Source organism: Corvus hawaiiensis, chromosome 3 (genome assembly GCF_020740725.1).
Source record: "Corvus hawaiiensis isolate bCorHaw1 chromosome 3, bCorHaw1.pri.cur, whole genome shotgun sequence".
Lineage (NCBI taxonomy): Eukaryota > Metazoa > Chordata > Aves > Passeriformes > Corvidae > Corvus > Corvus hawaiiensis.
The window spans coordinates 101,939,818-101,959,807 of record NC_063215.1 but is presented as its reverse complement, the minus strand read 5'-3'; the positions used below and the strand labels follow the sequence as shown (position 1 = coordinate 101,959,807).

The 19,990-nt window shown below is 38.6% G+C and overlaps 1 protein-coding gene across 36 annotated transcripts in view; it reads right to left on the bottom strand.

Annotated features, from left to right (window-relative positions):
• The window catches only part of NRXN1 (neurexin 1), a 676,704-nt gene that overhangs the window by 223,557 nt on the left and 433,157 nt on the right, over positions 1-19,990 (bottom strand). Inside the window, exon 1 of one of the 36 annotated variants that reach the window (XM_048299416.1) lies at positions 4,132-4,137. The exons of the other annotated variants lie outside the window; for them this stretch is intronic. The gene's annotated coding sequence lies outside the window, so the exon portion shown is untranslated. Of the gene's footprint in view, positions 1-4,131; positions 4,138-19,990 lie in introns of those variants that run through there. 36 annotated transcript variants of the gene reach the window in all.

Genomic DNA, 19,990 nt, shown 5'->3' with positions numbered 1-19,990 from the left:
CTTCACAACTGTAAGTAATACCAACGCATGTGGAAAATCATTCTGTGAAGAAATGTGCTCAGAGATAGCTTACTGAAAAATGGGTTTTCTTATAAGTATGCTCAAAAAAACCCAACCCAAAGTAAAACAGAACATTTCCCAAGAAAAGAAGGAAAAAACCAACGTTTTAAATACACTAAACACCGGTCCTGCAGAATGAACTGCAGCACACTACTTGGAAGTTTTGAGGACCCCTGCACTACAGTATTTTCTTACAGCATTTCTGTAACACAAAACATATTTCTAGGTATGTTTCTGCATCTCACACAAAGATTGATTCTATTGAAGACACACAAATATTAAGATAGGGATTGCATGCTATTTGACTTGAAATTTGTTAAGTTAAATTTTAAAAGTCATAGGAAGGTTCTCTGCCTATTCATGTAAGGAACATCAATCAGAAATTAAGAGTCATTATTTCAATGCAGAAGGTTTTGTTCGTATCCTGATTAGCTCTCAAAGGACACTACCTACTCACATGCTGGAGTCTCAGTAAGAAGGCTATTCAATGAGAGGCTGGCTTTGTGATGATATTGCCAGCATTTGTAATAACAATGCAACCTAAACACCGAAATTAAACAACAGAGTAGTATTTTTGGAATACCCTGCTGTTCTAAAGTGCATTGTGAATATTAACATATTCCAGTAAATTAGTTTGCACTCATTATCATAAGCAATTACTTACTGTTTAGATGCTGCTGATATTAAATTGGCAAGCAATTTGCAAGAACTAATACACAGCATAAAAAACTTTTCAAAATTCTAACAGTATGAAAAAACAAGTGTCTCTAGTAACACAGTCCCTTACATACAGATGTCTCTCTCTAAAAATTCTGTGAATCTCTTCCTATCAGTTATCTTTTTTCAGCAGCAAGTGGATAACTAACTACCTGAGGCTCTGTGACAAACTCTTTATAAACTTTGTTTTGATTCTGTGGAGTAAATCATAATACCTCAGGCCAAATGCGACAGTAACATCTCATTCACACCGAAAAAAGAAAGTGTTTTCATGCTCATTTTTGAAAATAATAGTTTAGAAAGTATATCAATGTGAAGTTCAGTTCTTTGCTCTCAAAGCTATTACTTTCCTGATATCACACTGTCAGATGGTGAGGGTAAATCAACACTTTTGTCCTCAAGATACAGCCAGGAACAGAACAAGGCATGGAAAACCTGTCCTGCTTTTAGCAATAGTGACAACATAAGCCTATTTCTCTTCAGACCAAGAGAGCAGTAATCCCAAAGGAAATAACCTCAAAAATAAAACCCCAAGTTAGGAAACAACCAGGACTACTTTTCTGAAGGACACCTAGTGAATGTGACAGACATTCCTAGCCCAGTGTTCTGATTAGCCACAGAAAATGTGCAGATTAGGTAGCGTAACCCAAAGAGCTTTGTGGGAAACCTAAAATAAGGGGAACAATTTGCTTTGTTCCTTAGTTTGCATCTTGGCCCCAAGTTTCAAATCAGAAGCACCGAATGTCTTTTGGCTTACATGACACCACTGCTCAGGTTGCTCCACATGCAGAGATCATGCCAGAGCACAACCAAGGATGGGGACCGAATGGAAGGGCGTGGAATAGCTCTGCTATGGGGCACTTTGTGCCAAAGTCTAGTTGGCAAGGTGGTGATCAGCCAAAGGTTGAACTCAACGATCTTAGAGGTCTTATCCCCTCAGGGTTATCCCTTCCCCTGAGTCAGCCTGCATAGTCAAGGAGCGAAGATCCAGCTGTCAACAGTGCTATCAGCCCTCAAGGACCTCAGAGCTGTCCCTATAGACACAGGATGGGCAGGTTGATCCTTATGCTCCTGGTGAGCTGAAAGACCTCAGTATAGCTAAGTGGAATTTCAGTCCCATGTTTCAGTAAAACACTCACTAATCCTGATCTGGTAGGATTAAGCACCTATTGAAACCACAGCCTCAGCTGAGGGTGTGAGACTGCAAACTACTTGTATGGGTATCGTGCCTATCTGTTTATGCAAAATTGCTTTTAATTCAACTGTGAACCTTAACAGGGACCTTGGGAACCCAGCATAACACAAACAAACCACAGTAGTTTAAGTAATTCCCAGAATACATTTCTGAAAGCATAACTTGTGATCTCAGGTCTCAATCTTTCAAGTTATGTTTCAGTCTGGAACCAATAACTATAACCATCTTATCTTGCAAAATACACAAGACTGTAATAGAAACACTAATGCACCCTTAACTCAATGGTCCCTGTCTGCTGTGCTCAACTTTGTACTCTGCTGTTATAGATTATTGGGTTGAAAATATCTTTGCTAAAAATAGGCATAACTTTTGAAAATAATTTAGTCAGTTCTTAAATGTATTTTATCTTATTCAAAGCTGAAGCACTTTTAGCACTTTTCTTGTCACTACCTTTAAAAAAAAAAAAAATTTCTAAATGCTTATTTTTTTTAAATCAAATCTTCCAATTAATTCTGTGAAGCAAAACCACAGATTTTTGCAGCTAAATATGAAGTGTCCCTTGGTCCCTGAAACAAAGTAATGAATTTCTCATCTGATTAGCAAACCCAGTGTTTTGTACTTATTGACCTTGAGTAGAAAAAAAACATTCAGCAACTGTTTGCAATGAGAGCAGGGCTTCAGTCACTTCATATTTCCCCTTTCATCAATCCTCCATTCCTTCCTCCTTCTTATCCTAATCTGCAAGAGTTCTGACAGATTCTTTGGTTTCTAACAATGTGGTAGCCATCATGAGCAGCTCTGAGAGCCATGGCCCAAATCTCCAAGCAATTCTCCCTCTTCTGCTTGGGGAAAAAAATACCTTACATCTGACTTTCAATATCAGTGTCCTTAAGCTACTACCGCCTGGTAGGCTAAAAGAGAAGGAATGGAAGCATCAAATTTCATTTTGATAAATAAAAGATTATGCATAACAGCATACAAGGAAAAACAAATTTTTCACAAATCCCAAAAGAGCTATTTCTACATTTTCTGGAGAAATCCCAACTCATCTACATTCAGGATCTTGGCTGTACATTTAGACACAAGATTGTTAAACTGGAACTATAATGAAAAATGCAGGAGTATTTCCTTAAACAGCAATTTCTATTCATTCCAATTAAACCTCCTTAATGTTTGTAGACCCAAACATGGCTTTTTCATACCCACGTTACACAAAATCTTAGCAGTGATGAAAAAATGTCATGTTTCATGAACAGAATTCCTCCCTAAAGCCTCATCATCTAATAATATCAAAACCTAAGGAAATCTGAACTTTTACTAAGAAAGAGCAGATTGTTAGAATTAACAGCTGAAATAAGCATCTGTATATGTGACCTCAAAATACCCTAAAGCCACCTTAAAAATTAGGAGGAACTCTTAATTTGCAAATGCAAATAACAAGGCGTTTTTATGTTCCATAGGAGCTTTTCAGCCTCTCTCAGACTTAAACTTACATGTAAGCAGTTCCCTGCACAGGTCAGGTGTGGGTTTAAGGGAAAGCCAAGGGTAGACACATGCCACAAATAAAGGAAAGGTACAGAAAAGCTTTGGATTAGAATTACACTGTGTGCCTCCAACAGTAACATCAACAGGATGAATCTGACACTTACAAGAGAGTCACAAGAGGGCACAACCAAGGAAGAAAATGTTGTGAAGTGGTTAAAGTTACCCTGCGAGCCTCGTTATGCTTGTGCAAACATGGAGCACATCTTAAAAAGATGTTGGACCTAAAGAACACATCTTGCTCTAATTGTTGTGCTGGTGGCTGGAGAAGTCTGCTGTTCTTAGCTCAACATGATAAACTTGACATAATTGTTAAGCACAGCCAAATCACATGCAAATCCCCTGAATGCATGTCAAACAAGCCTGGATCCCTCAAATCCCAGACTATGCTATCCCTATGTTATCCCTCTTCCCTAGGTCAGCAGTAGTGTCCAAGAAACTTAGTGGTACACTGCTTCAGGAAGCTGATGCAGCTCAACTGATGCCTCCTCCTCCTCTGGAATAGCCTGGATGGCCCTATCTGAGTGCTGTGGACTTAAACTGTCAGTGCACTCTTCTCCTGGCACCTGTGTCACTTAAATATTTTTTGGATGTTTCATCTGCTCAAGGGACTAAACTCATTGTATAAGACAAAAATGATAAAGAAAGGATGAAAGTCAAAACTGCAGATAAACAGAATCCACAAGGTTCTACAGTAATGCAAACATAACTGATTGTCAGCTTCTACAAAACCTACCTAATTAGAGCTGTTATCAAAATCAAGATCATGTTAAGTAGTACTAAGCACACCCTGTACTTACATTGATATTCATGTTAACGTTCATCAAAGTAATTTCTGTTTTAAAAGGGATGATTATTTAGTACCATTATCAGTCTGAGCCTCAACATACTATGCTGTCACTAATATGCAGAAGCCTCAGCTTCAGAAAAAGATTCATTATCTGAAGTGCTGAGTCAGTATGAGCTCTGTATCTTGGACAAAATACAGATTCTGAACAGAAAAAAAAACCCAGTCCTGTTTGAGCAAGACACTGTGCCCCTTAATCTTCCCTTCAGTTGAGGTGGTGACCTGGATCCTTCATCAATAACTCAATTTAGTAATTCTAGACAGCATATAGTAAACTGCTTTCTGTAGCAATTTGCACTGAGGGAGGAGAGCTACTGAGGAACTTTCCCCTCCTTTAAAGAAGACACTTTAGCTGTCACATCCAGTATAACAATCAATGTTTCCCCTAGCTTCTTCCATCTGCTTTCCAAACTAGCAGCCTTAAGAAGGCATTTTCAAAACAAATCAAACTGGTATGTTTTCCTCGTGTTCTTCTATGCAAGTTTTATAAGGGAATAAAGTGTGATTTCATCTGAAAAGATACTCTGAACTATTATATTTTGGGATTTTTTGCCTCAGTGTGTTTCATTTATTTACTTGCACTCAGAGCAGACAGTAAAGGAACAAGCAGCTTGACCTTTGGACAACTGTCAAAAAGCCCAACTCTGCAACTACAACAACCAGTGTGACCTTCTTCTCTACCTTCAGCAGCCAACAATCACACACAAGGAAAGAGAAAAAAGCAGCCTGGCCCATGTAGAAAACAGGACTAGGTCAGGTAACACAGTGGTTCTCAAAGCACTTAAAGATGAGCACTTTGTGAACCCTCTCAGAGCATCTGGGACCTACCAGCTAAATTCCAGAACTGTTCCCTGTGATGCCCTGCCAGCAGCAGCTGCCAGTTTTGCCAGAAGAGATTTATCCACGTTTCTGTAACTCTGTCACTTCAGACTGGATATCGTGTATCATCTGTCTTTCTGAGGGCACCATAAACACCTTATTATTTACTCCTCCATAATCCATATCCAATTTCCACAGCTGCATGTGTACAGAGCTGGCGGGAAGGATTTTGAGGGCGGGGCTTGGTACACAGAGACCTGAGAGTCTCCAGTCTTTACCCAACACACCACTAGAAACGAGGGTAATTTCTTCACAGCAGCACATTCACTGCAGCAAATGGGCAAAGTTTGCTTCCAACAGATTTCCAAGGTCACGATCACCAAAAAGTGTATCTTGCAGCAGTGCTGGGAAGTAAAACACAAAGTGGATATAGATGAAGAGGAAACCTACCATGACTACTATTAATTCTTAATAGCTCTACACTTCAAGCAAAATACAAGCAGCACATGTCAGTCATGCTCTTAGAGATAGAAACAGCCACTGTATTTTCTGGCTCCTTTCTATACTGCATTGAAAGTGGCTTGGTTTTATTAGGAAAAATATATAATGGACATCCTATGCCGTGCAATATGCTCCACAACTCAGAGGGCATGTGGTTGATTTTATTGATTCAGTTTTCACACTACTGTAACCCCATTATTGCCAGCAGAGCAATTGGAAACTGCAAGCAGATTCTAGATTGATGGACTCTGATATTTCTAATTTTCTAAAGTATACAGCTAGCTTTATTTCTATTCCTTTCCTTTTTTTTTTTTTCATTTGGATTTTCCTTTCTAATAAACCCACTGCTGAGGGACACCTACTCAATGGTAGTCTAGTAAAAAAGGGACAGAATTCATTCCATTAGAAGCATTTATTGGTATTATTAGGATTTTACAACATGATAGCATAATCTATCCTTTGCCTGAAGTAAACACTCTTAAAGGGAAGTCCACAGGGAGAGTAAAACTGAAGCATTTTTTAAAGTGGTGAATACTAATCAGATCTATAGCTGGAGGAAAAAATGTTGTAACAGGAAGATACAGCAAGCAGACCACGTGACAAGCATGATACCAAGGAATCAAAATATGACTGTAGCATATATTTCGAAACAATAAGAGAGGGGGAAGAAATCAAGGACAAATTGGCAGGAGGAAAATATGACTGTCACTATTAGGAGCTAGAGAAGAAATTCAGGGCAGAAAGGTGAAGATTTGAATGCTTGCACTGAAATCAGCGCAGTGGGAAAGACGAGCCAGAGATTTCCCAGCTTGTGTCTCCAGGCTCTGTTACAGCTCAGGATGAGACTGCCAGGGTTTCAAGCTACCACTCATGTTGTAGTGATTGGAGGATACCTGGATTCTTATGGCTCTTGTTGGAGATTATTATGGATGTGTTTCAGGACACCTAGACTGTTAATCACCATACCTCTGCTGTTCAAACAGGTCCAGCCTTTCCTGTAATCTTCTAGCTCTTTATTCTATGTTTTTTTTTCCACATTTGTACTGGTCTCAATGCTATCAGATTCTTGACCATAGAAACGTTAACTACACTTAGGCCTTCTGTAGAAATACTTGGTAATAATGAAGCCAGTCATTTACTGAGCTCAAAAGCAGAACTGTAGCATAAACTGCACAACAACACTGCCTATTTAGATTACATGAGATAATAGTCTCATAAATTGTGGCTGTGGTTGGAGTGATCAACATTGACTCTTTCTTAATAGGCCTTATTACAATGTCAGTAGTAGAGGATTAATGTCTATAGCCTCTACTTGCTTAGAAGTCAGGTTTCCTACTTAGTACTAAACTAAAGAAAAGAAAAAAAAATTTTAAAAAAGCCACACTGTACACATACAGCAGTTTCTGAACTGTTAGCAAGTACCAGTTAAGAAATCTTTTCATTTCTGCCTATTTTCATTTTATTAATATGACAAAAGTCATATTAATATAATATATAATAATATTAATATATATTAATATATAATATAATAAGGCATTCAAAGCAAAAGTATTGATCCCAGAGACTGTTTCTTTTCTCACAAACACCAAAGTAAATTAGGAATAACTCACCTGAAGACAACTGAAGAGAAACAACCACACCGAAACAAGAAGAGACTGCCTCTGGAACTGTAAAACTGGAAGCACCACTTGGAAGGGGTGGTATATCCTGTGCTACCTCCCCGGGATAGACACAGATACAACAGAAGGGAGCTGAGATGAAGCTGCCCTCTCGGAGGAAAGGTGTGGAAACACATCTCTAATTGTTGTGTCCCCCTTTGTTGCCTTAGCTCTTTCCTAAAGAGCTAACTGGCAATGGAAAGAATTCCTCCCTGGGATGCCTGACTGCCTGCGGCTAGTTTAAACACAATGCCTAAAGTTTAGATGCTTATTCCAGATGAGACGATTCACACTTCCTCAGTAAATCCCAGAGCTATTTACTCTGGTTAAAAGCAGGCAAGAACACTGCCAACAAGTTCAGCTGCATGGGGTGGGGCTCATTTTCTCTGCTAACACAGGTGGGAGAGGAGGAGCAGTTCAGAGGACAATCGGCAGCGAAGGAGAAATTCCCAAATTGTCGATTAAAAAAAATTATTGCAACTACAACTTGTGAGAAATAATTATCTAGGCTTTGTTAACTGATCCTCAGATGCAGACAGGCACTAAGAGCAGAAAACCTGTAAAAGGGGACACGCAAACGATTTACTTTACACCAGCCCCGAGTTCTAAAAGTGTGAAGTTTACCATTAATTTTGTAACTCGGAAACTAACTAAGAATTAGTTCTTTGAAAGTAGTTTGCAAAGTTCTGTAGCTCTGATTGATTTGCAAACATTTTTCCTTTCAGTCCATGCACAGGTAATCGACAGCACGGGGAGAATGCTGCTAATCAATCTCATCCTCAAGCCACATCAATCTTGGATTTGTATCAACCCGATTTTACCTCAGCTAAATCACTGCTTCAACAAAAAAGCCAGGAGATAAATATTTGACGAGGAGAAAGGTGGTACATGAGACTTTCTCCGTGATCTGGGAGAAGTCCAGAAAAAATGCCCAGTAGGACAGAATAACAGACAAAAACTTTCTGGTAAACAAGCAAACAGAAAACAACACGACAAAAATGTCTTTTGGTAGTAAAAGTGATTTATCATATTTGCCCAACTTCAAAGAAGGTAGAATGTGTCCAGAGACACATTTGCATTGAGCACAGCCCTATTAAAATTGATGACAACTATTATTTAAGGAGAATCAGCCTCTGTGTTTCCTAAAAGCGAGAATGCCACATGATGAAATGTGCATAAGAAAACAGAAGACAGAAGCTAACTCCAGGCATCAAAGTCAAGTGATCTGTGTAGGATCATAAACAGTCCAAAGAAATTTCACTCTCCACTCCACAGAAGATTATTCAAAGCATCTGCAATTTGGACTATGTCCAGGAAATATATACAAGGACTCCAAAGCCCTGAATTAGGCCTATAGATCAGAGCTCCAAAGTTAAGACTGTGAGTATTGTCAAGATATTCATAGGCCCAGCCACGTTCCTAGAGGGAAAATTGTAACTTTCATGGAAAAACACAAGTGCTCTACTTTCATGATCTGGCTTATCATGAAAGATCAGGAGATTATAAATTTCACATAGTGCATTAGGAATTAAATGCCCACCTGCATGCTAAGAAGGAGCAATAAAGTCTTAATCTTTTTTTTTTTGGTTAATGAATAGGGATGAAACATTTTCACCAGCAGCAGTTAGCATCCAGTTTAAGTACATCACCGAACTGTCTTGCCCTTTGCAGCTGAAAAAGAGATCCAACAGCAGTGATGAATGACTGCAGATGAGTAGGTACATCAAGCCTACACACAGTGCATCCTGAGCTGCTGCTGCTGTTTGTATTTACTATAAACAGAAAAAAAATCAAGAGAAGAGGGTCTGAGAGAAACAAAAACTGGGGAAAGTGCAGTGTGAGAGAAAGTGTATTACACTGCAAACAGAATCAAGGAGAAATCCAGCACAACCTGAGAACAGAGGGGGAAGGGGGGACCTGTAGGCATTCCTTTTTCACAGTATGTGAAGCAAAGTTAATTACTGTGAGCTTCAATAGTAGAAAGAAAGAGTATTTCAAAGCCCAACAAGACACGTTGGACACTACCTGTGAGGTATTACAGGATTCAAGTATTGACCAGAACATCAAGAGTGAGGATTCTGAATTACAAAACAAACAAACAAACAAACAAAACAAACAAACAAACAAAAAACAGGAAAGAAAGATAAAATATTAACACCTGATTAAGCAAGTGGAATGGATGCTGGGGAATAGCTAGAAAGCATGGTAAGTAAAGGGGGGGAAGAAGAATAAAAGCTGTTAGCTAGCAAGATTAAAGACAGATCTATAGACAGACAGAGGGATAGACAGAAGTAAAAAAATAAAAACATCATAGAAACTGTATCTATGGCAACACTGAAATAGAAATTAGTAGACATTTTTCTGCATCTGAAGTCTGAAGGTTGGAAGAAAATCAAGCCACGTTGCTAGCTATTTTTCTGCGGTCTGCATTATAGAAAACATGTCAGGAGACAGAAAAGAGAATATCAATCAGGTCAGAAGAAGGGAAATGGAACATCCTTCCTGCTTCTCTAATAAGCTTCACTTTCTAGTCCTTATTTTCTAAACCAGAGATGTGTACACTTTTTCAATAAAATTCTTTTTTTCTAAGAGGTAATGGCTAGATTTGGGGGATTCAATTTGATTTAAAAGAATGTAGGTTTTATATGTGTTGTATCAATCATATTAAAAAAACGTATTTAATTAACCTAAGGAATATAAATGACTGGTTTCCTTGATTGCCTTTTCTCTCAAAATGCACATCAGAACCAAACATTTTTATTTGCACACTATCAAATTTGGTCCCTGTATATATATTCAAAAATTTGTTAGGTAAATGTATGTAATTTTTGACATAATTTATAACCTCTTATAAAATGCCACAATATTTTCCACTAGAATTTTGTTCCTCCAATGTATTGTGCAGCTCATATTTTGGGCTTTCTCTAACCTGTTATCATTCATACTTAAAAGGTAAAGCTTGATTTTCCATTGCTTTGTTCTCGGTTCAGTCATTTATACATGAGCAAGTGGGTGTGAAGTGCTGGCAGATGTGTCAGGCTGTGTTGCACTGCTTCTAACAACTACAGAAGGAGAAAGGCACTGGATACTTAACCTCACCACTTCTGTTTCAACAATTAGACGCTAATATTCAAGACTCATTTATTAGGCTGTTTAACCAAAGTCATAGACTTGGAAGCTGACTGTCAGGCGTATATATTAATAGGAGGATGCTGTAATGGGATTTTTAATCTATCCATTGAGAAGAAAAAAAGGTGCAAATTGTTGGTGAACTGAGAATGAGGAAAAATATAATTCCAGATGAAAAAATAAATTCATGCCCTAAGCTTCAAAAGCTCTGAATTGTATCTTAAGCATCACTGTTATTTTAATATGTTTCTGAAATAAGTACATTTCATAAAATGTCTGTTCAAATTTTAAAATGAAGTCATTCTTCACTTGGATAACATTATTCAAAGGAACAGTCTGACAGAAGCAACTCAAAACTTCCCTGCATGATGTAGGGAACATACTCCATGCATAAATCACATTCCTGGGTCCCTCAGCGGATCCCACATTGGATAAATCTGCTCTCCATTGTTCAAAGTGCTCTTCCCCAGTTCAGCTCACAGACATGCCTCCAGTGCAATATTGCCTCAGACTGTGCTGACAGTGATGCTGATTTAAGAGCTCAGGACTCACAGCATTTCCAATACATAATTTTTAAAGCTACAGATAGTACCCCTAAAAAGTGCCAAAAAATGTTGCACCTACACACAAAAAGTGTTAAGCCTGTATTTTGAGAAACTGTAACAACCACACTAATGCTATAACTCCAAATATTAATGTTTCAAATTTCTCTGCTATTTTAACTGAAGAACCTCTGTATAAATCATAAATTCTGCAATAGAGAAGTCTCTAGAAATATGTGAGTATAAACTAAAAGCCAGTGGAAACATAGACCATGGGAAATAAAACTGTGGATACAAGGACAGTGAAGATAAAATCCATGACTCTCTCAAAGAAGGCAATGGAATAAGAAATCAGGGCTTTAAAAACAATTAATAATCTGCATGAAATTCTGAGCATGTGGAGCATATGTCCATATAAGACACTGGAAATGGTTTCTTTTTACTCTAGAAATTAATATGGCTCTTGAGAGTTTTGCTTGGCTCCAGAAAAAGAGGAACTAAGAAATTACTGTGCTCATTGATGTTGAGAAATTATTCAGTAGGAGAAATTATAATCCTGTGATAATAGTCATGCCTGTACCGAATGTCAGCCTGGGTGTTATATGAATCCTCAGAGCAGAGACTGAATAGAAATTAAAGCAACTGCAAATACTTTAAAAAGTGCTGTTAAAGAGATGTACCATGCATCCCTTCCTGGGAGAAACTGCCATGTGTCTAGGTCATGTCCTCATCCCTGCCCACACCACTACAAGCTCTTCAGCTGTGCTCAGCCTTCATCAGCTGATGTGCACTGAAGAAGCTGAATTGGATGATAATGACCCATCATTCATAAATCTGCAGAGCTGGCTTCAGTGGCACAACACTCCATACTGGATTAAAAGACACCTCCAAACCCCTGGAATGTATTTTATGGTGAGCCTACCCTGCACTTGCCACGTAACACAGTGAGATTGAGTCACCATTGTAATTATGATTGTACTCTGAGAAGTGTATTCAACTGCTCTAGTTAAGCACAAGTCTTAAAAAAAAAAAGGAAAACTTTCACTAATTTCAGTGGCTAAAGTGTTTGTTCCCCATGGAAATAAAGTAATCAGTGTGCACAGGACTGAAGTGAGGCTAAAACCTTTCCCTGTTCATTCACAGCTTTTTAGAGAACCAAGTACAGCACATCATTTTCCCATAACTGTGTAAGCAGCTGTTTCCATAGTCCTGCATCCAGCACTGGGGCCCCCAAGCAGAGGAAGGATATGGATGGACTTTGAAGTCCAGAGTAGCAAGTCCGGAGGAGGGTTGTGATGATGACCAGAGGTCTGGAGAGGTCTCATATGAAGGGAAGCTGAGAAAGTCGGGGTTGTTCAGCCTTGAGAAGATCTGGGGAGACCTTTTAAAATGTTCCAGTACCTAAAAGGGGCCTACAAGAAAGCTAGAGGGGACATTCTGATAAGGGCATGTAGTGATAGGACAAGGAGTAATGACCTTAAACTGGAAGAGGGTAGATTTATCAGATATTAGGAAGAAATTCTTTACTGTGAGGGTGGTGAGGCACTGTCACAGGTTGTTGTGGATGCCCCAACCCTGGAAGCGTTCAAGGCCAGGTTGGATGAAGTCCTGAGCAACCTGCTCTAGTGGAAGGTGTCCCTGTCCATGGCAGAGGACCCAGATGATCTTTAAGGTCAATTCCAATCCAAGCAATACTGTGATTCCATGGTATCATTCTATGACTTGAGCAATTCTTATTTGTATCACACAAAGGAGGATGCATAAATCACCGAAGAGAAACTCCTTCTCACACTGTACTCTTGCACACATTTGTGTCACATGAAGTTTGTGCAACAATTGCTGCAAAGATACCCAGTACAACGAGCAGCTTAAAGCTTCTGCTTCTGCTCTGAATAATTTATCAAATGCTTAGTCGTACTTTAGAGATCTCTTTTCACAAGCTCAGATTACAGCACTAAGGGTCATGGTGTGACTTCCTCATGCTCACAATGATGAACCATTATTCATACAACTAACCCCACTGTGACAAAACCAAAGTGCAGCTCTAAATGCAGGGCAGTAAACTGAAATCAGAATTTCTGATGTTCTTCTGGGCACCTATCATTCTGCAACAAATATGAATGAAGTAATTTATTTGGTTATTTTCGCACAAGGGAGCTCTTCCTCACTCACATCACTCAGGAAGTTTAAAAAGCTGCATTTTGACAGACTTTGACTCATATATATTGAACAATCTCCCTTTTAAAAGCAATGTTCTACAAGTAGGTTAGCTCAAAAGATGACTTCTATTTTCTCAATAAATGCTTTTGCTATGCAGAAGAGGCAAACATCAGCACGTAGTCTCAGAGAAGAACTACTTTCTACTCGTGCAGTACCTCCAAGTAGCAGGAAAACAGATCTTCTTCAGCCTAGTTTATGTTCGGGTGGTGTTAACTCTGGAGTGTGGAGGACTTCATTGCTTTCTTGAATAAAGCTACATCAGTTAGTGTGCAGAAAGAATCCAGAGAACGGACAAAACTGAAAGCACTATTTCTCTACTGCTTTTGTAAGGATAAACCCAGAGTATTAATAAAAATATTCAACTTGACTGCAAAGCACCAACACTGGTAGCTGAACCCAGGACCATAATGGTTCCTAAGGAGCTGTTACAGCCTAACTAGTCAGTGATCCCTAAATTAAGAAGGATTTGCATGACTAGTTTAACAACTCTGAAAATGTGGTTATAGTCCACCAAATCACAGTTCCAGAGCGTCAGAGCCTCAGAGATAGAACTGGCTCCTGTGGAGTACCTCCTGTTACTGGAGAATATAATTGCTATTATCAAATCAGTGTACCACATACTAATTAATCAGTGAACTATAAAGGTAAATATTATGTCTACCTGAGTCCCCATGGCCTGTATATGTAAAATTAAATTCACTAGCACAACACGTGGCTGTATTGCCTTTTCGGTAGGACACAGCTCATACAATCATAGAATGGTTTGAAGGGACCTTAAAGATCATCTTATTCCAGCCTCTCTGTCATGGGCAGGGACACCATCCGCTAGACCAGGTTGTTCAGAGCTCCACCCAACCCAACCTTGGACACTTCCAGGCATGGGACCACCCCAGCTTCTCTGGGCACCCTGTGCCAGAGTCTCACTACCCTCACAGTGAAGACCTTCCTCCTAATATCTAACCTAAACCTACTGACCGTCACTTTGAAGCCATTCCCCCTTGTCCTGTCACTACATGCCCCTGTAAAAAGTTTCTCTCCATCTCTTCTGTAGGACCCCTTTACATACTGGAAGGCTGCAATTAGGTCATCCCAAAGCCTTTTTTTTACCAGATTCTCTCAGCTTTTCCTTGTAGGGGAATTGCTCCATCCCTCTAATCAACTTGGGGTCCTTCCTCTGGACTCACTCAGACAGATCAATGTTCTTCCTGTGCTGGGGACTTCAGAGCTGGATGCATTATGTGATTTTTCAAAAAAGAGAGATGGAAACTGCTTGTTAAGGCACTGAACCCTACGCAGGCAATTTTAACACATGCTTTTTATGAAATCACTGCAAAGAGCAACTTCAGTGATTGAACTTCCATCTTCAGTTTGGTAGATGGAAGAATTCAACTCTTTCAATCTACAGTCTCCACTTCTTCAGTTACAAAGGATTTTTGACCTTAGAAAAATCTTGCTATACTGGTTCTTGATATAGCAGCACAATACCACCATAATAGTAATATTTATACTAATTTCAGTGGCAAAAGTGTTCGTTTCCCACAGGAATCAATTAATCAGTGTGCACAGGACTGAAGTTAGGTGTAAGCCTTTCTCTGTTCATTCAAATATTTTTAGAGAAATACCAATATACTCTGGTTTTTTGTTCAGAAACAAAAAAATCTGGTTTTGTTTAACAATTGTTTCTTGTTAACTTCACCATAAATTTAATTTGCAAGTGGCTATGCCAGATAAAATGCTCTATTTCTGGTTCACAGATGTGATAAGATAGAGGAGGGCATGGCAGGTGGAAGACACACACTTCCACTGCCATCTCCCTGTCTTTTCCCGTGTGGGGTGCAGACAGAAGTCTGCTCAGAAGCCAGTTAAATCAGACCAGCACCCTATTATTCACAGAGGCAATACATTGTCATTCGTGTCACAACAGGAGCAGGGAACAGAAAAGCTTCACTACATTTAATACTGCCAAGTACAATCACCCAAAAGACTGGCAACAATTCCAGATAACTGACAATCAGTGTAATTTTCCTATTTCAACCATCTTAAAAATAGACCTTCAGCTTCGAAAATGTTCATCTTGATAGTTTTTTGAACAAGTTGTTGCAGAGATCATTTGTCCTGGACTTGTCCACGTGGTACTTTTCTCTCTTCCCAGTGTTGACAATGATCCACGCAGCATAAAAATCTCCCTTTTTTTAACTTCTTTGACAGTTTCAAATTGCTAGTGCAAAATGTAATTCCTAAATCAGTCTAAGGAAATCAATTTGTTTAAGCTAACCTGTTTTTCTTGGTCTTACAGACAACACATCATGGTGCAACTTACTGCCAGGAGAGTATATTTATGTACATTATAATTTATACTTTTATTAATCCTATTAGAATTAAATACATATAGTGGAAAGGACTGAAATCCACTATTTTTTTTTTTCTTTTGAGTTGGCATAACATTTTCTGATGTTTCAGTAATCTAGTACAGAAAGATGCAGTGTTCCATACTGTGCACTGCTAATTTTCCTACCTATAAATGAACTGGTTGGTAGCAATAATAATGAAATTGGACATTATGGAGAAAGGTGTCTGTATAAAGTAAAAAAGGTTAAAAGACGGAATCAGTCTCAGGGGGGACAATTTTCACTCAAATGGCTCTAAAAGTTTGTATGTGGGTTTTGGATAAACAGAGGGGGGAAAAATAGCAATACGGAGGGAAGCCTGTCAGCTGTCTTCACACATGTGAAATAATTTATAAAATCTGTTCTAGACTCAACCCTCCTTCTTTCAAGATTCATAGATTTCATTTCTGTAAAGAAGAAAATGTTGAATATTCTGTCTGTCATAACAACAGCCCCTGAAACCTTTTTTTGTCCAATTAGTTCACTCCCAGACATACACATGGATTTTTTTTGCCTCTTAAAGGCTCAACAATTCCCAAAGAGATTTTGGCCAGTTTTCATTTGAAGAGTCAAGCTTAGTTAGTTTTAAATGGGTTGAGACTAATGAAAAAACATGAGAAAGTGCAAAAAGGTCAAAGCAAACTGCAGCAGTATTTCTCCAGACAGCATTATCAGAAGTGTGACCATTTCAGGACACATTAAAGAGGGAACTGAAAGAAAGGGAATGATTTGCCTAAAGGTTAATGGGAAACACAATACCTGCAACAGAGTATTGTCTTTCTCCTCTCAGGCTGGACTTACTCAGGAAAGAAACTATGACCATGGGCCAACATATGTCATGGGAAAATAAAGCAGACATCACCCAAAAACCTGACATAACAAATCTGTGGGAAAGTGTGATGGTTGTGAAAAACCCTGACCTTCTCTTTGGAAATGGTCACTTGCTGTAAGAATTTCTAATGTAATTTCAGAATTTTGAAAATACCTTCTAGGTCTCCTTGCAAGAATTTATTTTGCTCTTTTTAATAAAACATTTTATTTCCCAGTATTTTCTTCTTTCCTTGCCTAACACACATGTAATATGACAAATACAGCTAGGTCTGGCTAAATTAATGATTTAGCAAAAGGGGAAAGAATTCAAAGCGCTAAACAAACAGAAACAGTAAAAAATATCAGAAAAGTAATAATATTTGGGATTTTGTTCAATTTATTTCCACAAATATCTATTTTATATATATATATATATCTAAAAAAGTTAAGTTCTGGGAACTGGAGTTGGTCTAGATGATCTTCAGGGATCCCACAGGGATCAAGATGACAAAGAGCAAATGAAAGCAATAATGGTCCAGAATTACAGGATGAAAAGAATGAAAAATAAATTCTGGGAAAGTAACAGAGGACAACATGATACTACTTGGAAGGACCCATTAAATTTTCCTGTAATATTTTTTTCATATCCCCAGAAATGTATATTGCCCTGAAACAACTAAATTATCAATATGAGTTGTAGCATTTTATTCTTCTTTGGATAATTGAAGCAGACTAAAACCATCTTAGATTTTGCATAATTTTGTGGTTTGCAGCTCCATGGCAATTGTGAAATCAACACTGGACCATATATAATTGAACCAGATAAGTCTAAGGAGACAGTTAGAAAAACTGGGGAAAGGACTGATTTCATTTTGCATTTTTATTTTAAATTTTTATTCTTATGGCACCTAACATGATTTCCTTTTGCTGGATGCTGTACTGAAACAAAAAGAGAAAGAGACAGCTCTTAGCTCAGTTTATATGACTGAGGGAAAAGGTATTTGCCTTTTGCAAATGCCCCTACTTGACCTATATTCACTAGAAGGGGACGCTGTGGGAATGAAGATAAAATTGAACTCAGGATTTGAAGCCCAACATTTTTAACTACACAGAAAATATTTTCATTCAAATTCAGCCTTTTTTAAAGCTATGCTTAGAACCTTTAAGTGTACATAACTGCAGCTCCATTCTGCTACACCATTTGCTGATCTGTCCCATTGTTTTACCTACCTGTGTTTATGGTAAAGGAAGGGGCCAGAATATCTTCTTACATCTTTAAAAGATGCCTCTGCTGCCTTCCTGGTGGCTTTTGAGACTTAAAGTACAGATAGAGAAAGATCAATAGGATGTGATGACACCTTGACAAAAGCAGAATGTAAGCAAAGACAGCTCCGTGGCACTGGTGACCTTGGAACTCATATGCTGACTTAAGTTAGTTATGGGTGTTTGCTATTAAGGCGAATAGCAAACTCATTGCTTACAAAAACTTCTCACAGGCTCTTAGGGGATCTCCCAACTGGTAGAATGGCAAAACAATAAAAGATTCACCGTACTTTTCAATAAAATATATGGTCTAAAATTCTACGAGGAGAGTTGACATGACAACAGTCACTATATTATATTCTTCCACCATGCTGCTGTCAGCAAAGGTGCTCTAAAGCCTGAAAAACATTTCCTCCTACAGAGATGCCCAGATTTTACAGTATGTTTTACAGTTACATTTTTGCCAGTAAAGGCAGAAACAAGATTAAAAATTACAATTCACTTCAGAATTGTTTTTAGGTTTTCACATATACACTCTGAAAGTATGGTTTAGATTTTTGACATCAGCATAAAGAAACTCTGAGATAATGTGGCTGCACTATTTTTAAATTAGATCTAAATCAATAAAGACTTTCCTTTTTTACTTTTTCATCATGACACTGTGCAATACAGAATTGTAAAAATTGCCTGGATATTATCTAACCTCATCTTTTCCCGTAAGATTAAATTCAGCATGGAGGGCAAGAATGGAAGTTGCAGTTCTTTCACTTAACATTTATGTCTTAGCATGAGATTTTAGAATATTGTGTTTATTAGATAACATGATCTCTTCATGCTTTCAGTGTTTTTGCCACTTGGGTTTCATAAAAAGGATGATTCCAAAATAAGTAAAGAATCATATTTGAACAACTCCTAATCGAGCTTCTCAATGTGGAACATGGATATAGCACACACCCAATGTGTGACAGCAGGAACAAGAGTGATGCTTGAGGAAAAGCAGCCAAAGGGGGAAATAGCCAAGGTTTCTCTAGCCTTTTCAGTTATCAATTACAACTGAAGCCTGCACTTATTTCCTTGCTGGGAAGAAAAAGGTAATTTGTGAATCATTCCTTTTGCCTGGCGTCTCAGGAGTGATCCATTAGGGAAGTGAAGGGAGATTAGAAATTATCATCTTGGAAAAAATCCTGCTGCTCTGTTGGGCAGAAGACTTACAGGAAGGTCATCCCAACATTTGAGGTTTTTTAAGCCTTCCATTACGTCAATGACACTTTGCATTTTTACCAGGAAGGTGATTTGTTACCAGGACCTGGCTCAGGCAGCCCCGAACTGCGTGAGGCTGAGGATTCCCCGTGCAGTTCCCTGCTCAGCCAGACGGTGCATTCCTTGCCAGCTGGCCCTCCCTGTCCTCCAGCTTTTCCTGCAGTGACATCCAGACACTTCCCTCATTGCCGCCATAGGTCACCACAATTTACACCTGCAACAAAACCACGCTGTCCTACAGACACCGGCAGTGATGCGAAGTCCTTGCTCACTGTGTTTGTGTTCAGTTTGTCTCCCAAAGGATTTGGGCTCCATAACTCCAGCCATAATTTATGCAAGTCCAGAGAAGTTAGAGTACTGTCCCCTCCAATAAATTGATTTGTGCCCTGATGTTTACAGGAAATAAAAATTTTGAGACTAGGATACAACTGGAAACATGAGAGTTACTTGAGAAGCTCTAGCTATAATTTCGGTCTTGCCCAGATAGTTTTGCTGACATCACATATTCTAAGCCAGACCTCATTTAACAAATAAATGGACTTTTAAAATTGTTTTTTTAAATTGACATTGAAAATGAAAACTGTGTCCCAGAATCTACACAGGGCATGCAGCATGGGTGAATCTTGTGGACATTGCTATTCATATCATATGGTTGTATTATCTTTTCTCCCCCTGATCTGCCTAAACATACAACAGCCATGTCTCAAACCCAGGTTAACTACCAATTCAAGTTCAAAAATGTAACTTTTACTGTTTGACATGTGGGTCAGATTAGCACAAAGCCAACCTTGCCACTCAGGTTTGCACAAAGAGAAGCACTTACTCACTGCTGAAGTGTTGTGCAAGGAAATGAAGAATTTTTTCATGATTAAGAGCACTTGGCAAGGACTCTAGTTTAATCTGCTACAGCTTGAATGTTCAGTTTTTGTTTCAATCTAGACTTTAGGGAAATAACTAAGTTTGTTTCTATTCTACTTCTCTAGATCTACCTCTACAAGGAATCTGGTATTAAGTCCAAATTCCAGTCAAAATATCATGCC